The following is a 3,292-nucleotide window of genomic DNA, read 5'->3' on the forward strand; positions in this document are numbered from 1 at the left end:
ATGTTTTTCGATCCGTCGGACACACCCAAAGGAGATCTCATAAGCATCTAAGAACAGAAATGTTTCTAGTTAGCTTATGATATGTTGTCTAGAGCATCGGAATAATTAAAATTTGGGTTTTTCCCGTACCCAACTTTTTACTATGTGTGCTTTTTGCTTCCCAAATTACAGAAACACTGCCCCAGAAGAGACTATTACTAAAATGTTTGGCAACTTATGAAACAGAGTCTTTTTTGCAAGGCCACTTGGAGCGCTCTCTGCCAAAATAGATCAAGCATGCCTACGTACAGAGACAGCTGCCGAAATACAGTTGTTGTGACATGTAACAACCGTATTTGTACAACCAGAAGGATTACAGAGTGGCTGAATAAATACATTCAAGATGAGGTCACATACAAGAACAGGTGCATCTCATTAAATAAGAATATTAGCGAAAAGTTTGATTATTTCAGTTATTCAGTTACAGGCGATGAAACTGGTGGATTACGTAGATTTGATACACACAGGTGGACAAATGTCAAGGAATAATTTATGTTTATTTCGATGACACAACTGCTGGAAAATTAAAATTCAAGTTCTCAGAAAATTGAGAACTTACTGAGAAGTGTGTCCATGTGCTTGTCAGGAAAAGCACTTAATGCTAAGCCTGTCCCAATAAACAATTTATCGCAAAATAAATTGATTCCGATGGTTAATATTTTTTGAAGGGCAATTTTCTTTTACATAATCCATTTTTACAATCTGTTTTGGTTGTGTGTGGTTTTTATTTCCTTTTATTGTATTACTTTTTGTTGTTTTTTTATTTTGGATATTTAAATTGTCTTTCAATTACACTGTTAAGTGTTTTTCCCAGAATTAAAATTTATTAGACTTTGAGAGGGCAAACTTGAGTTATTGTGCTTGAAAATTAACTTTATTGTTTACATCTACAATTTTAGAGACTATTTGTTAAGTAAAATTTGTTACTGTGACAGGCCTAATATTTGGTCAACGCTGTTTTTGTAACGTGAGTTATTAGATTAATGCAGCGCGGCACGAAGAGAATTTTGAATCTCAAATTTGTGAGCAGGCTTTGGTTCTCTGAAGGCTGTGGTTAAATTCCTGCTGCTTGTGCACTTTTTCTTGCACTCAGCTTTCCACTTTGACATGACGCTCTGAATTACCAGCTGCAACCTTGTTGTGGAGAGTTTCAGCGACTCTCTGCAAGAAGACTGTCAAGTCAGCAGTCTTCACAATGACTGTGTAGGTCGTAACATTGCCATGCCGTTATATTTATGCAATTTGTTTTTTATTATTGATGTTATGTAGTACTCTCTATTTTATGAAGAAAAAAATATTTCATTAGCTGAGAGCCATAATCATTAAAATGAGATTAATATTCATATCACTGTGTCTGATGAATCTATAAAACACGAGTTTACATTTTTTAATTAAATTGCAGAAATAAAGTAACTTTTCAGTTATGTTCAAACTTATTGAGATGCACATGTGAATCTCTTTGATTAGTGGAGGCCGAATGAGAAACAGCTTAATACCTGGTGAGCACCAAAATCACCAAAAGCAGGAAATACGGATCCTCCACTGAGTTGAAAAGGGAAGTGAAGGTGAAAAGGGTTTTAAAATCCACTCAGACTTATTAAGAACCATTGATGCTTGAAGATAGTTAACAGATATTTGGTGTTTGTAATCTTTTCTTCAGGCTGTAAACAAAACATTGACTATTTTTTAGTTAATTGAAACAGTGTATGGAATAATGATTAAAAAATAAAAACTATGAGGAATTTTCTTGGAAACAAATAGACACAGATTAGACATGACATTATGACCATTAAGGTAGTAGATGGTCTCCCTTCTGCTGCCAGAACAGCCTTAACCTGTTGACATAATGAAAACAATGAACTTTTCAACGACTCCACTCGGGCTCTGGATGGATCCTCTGGTATTTGGAGTCAATATGTTAGCAGCAGCTCCTTTCGGTCCTGTAAGATGGAAGGTCAGGCCTCCGTGGATTGGACTTATTTGTCCAGCACATACTGAATTAAACTGAGATCTGGGGATTTGGCTGCCAAGTCAGCACCTCAAACCATTCTTGGTTTGTGGCAGGACGCACTATGCTGCTGAAAGATGTCACAGCCGTAAGGCTGCACCAGTGGTGTCTGCAGCACTGGTGGGACACACATCATACAGCAGTACACACTACCCTGGCCATCCACCTGACACAAAGGCCAGGCCACCTTCTTCTGTTGCTCTGGGATCCAGTTCTCCATTGTTGCCGATTTGCACATTTTTGAGACTTTGTTTCCACTTTCACGGTTTGACAATAGATGATTTAAAGATAGTTTTTTTGAAAGATATTATTGGTCTCTACTGTAAGAAAATGAGCGTAGGAGCCTGAAATAAACAGAGATGTAGCCAAAAACATATTCATACGGCTAGCCAGGCTCAACAACTGATAGGCACCAGAGTCACTTTAGAGCACAACAACCGTATCCTCAAAATAATTCACTGAACACGAATATTTTCCTGAAGAAGAGTTAAAGGAGGTTTTTATTCTCATTGGGTTTTTATCCTGGTAAAAAAAGGGTAAAAAAAAAAAAAAATAAATATATATAAATATATATATATATATATATATAGTCTCATGGGAAAAACCAATCACTTGGCAGGGATCACTGGCCAATAAATAATATCTAAATACCCATTAGGATTTTATTAAGAGTCAGAATCTAAATTTGCTCAGAGTTACAATAAACAGAAACACAGCAATTGAGCTTTATTGACTACCGTAGCTCATCCGTTGTGTTGGACCACAGTAGCCAGTCTTCTGCCTCGTTGGGCCTCAATCAGCTCACCACTGTCCCCTTTCTGGACCTCTTTTGACAGATACTGACGGCTGCAGACTGGGAAAATCCTACACAAGCTGCAGTTCTGTAGATGCTCTGACCGATCTGAATAGCCATTTCAACTTGGCCCTTGTCAAACTCACTCGCTTACACTTGTTTCTGCTTCTAACTGATGGATTTGGAGGAAAACATTTTCACTTCCCACCTAAACCTCTCATTTAGAGGTGACCTCAAACAGAAAGGGTGTGTGTTATTTATTTTACCTGCCTGTGGTCATAATGTCATGCCTGATACCATGAGTAACCCAGCCAACATCTTTGTGATTCTCCTTTATATTTAAGTGATAAGTGCTGTTTTGCTTTGCATCACATTAAAACTGTGCATGAGGTATGATTTCAATCATGCTGGTTTCCAATCTTTTCATTTGCATGATTTTTTTATTTTTATTT

Source organism: Poecilia latipinna, unplaced genomic scaffold (genome assembly GCF_001443285.1).
Source record: "Poecilia latipinna isolate Pla-1442-1.1 unplaced genomic scaffold, P_latipinna-1.0 Scaffold1867, whole genome shotgun sequence".
Classification (NCBI taxonomy): domain Eukaryota; kingdom Metazoa; phylum Chordata; class Actinopteri; order Cyprinodontiformes; family Poeciliidae; genus Poecilia; species Poecilia latipinna.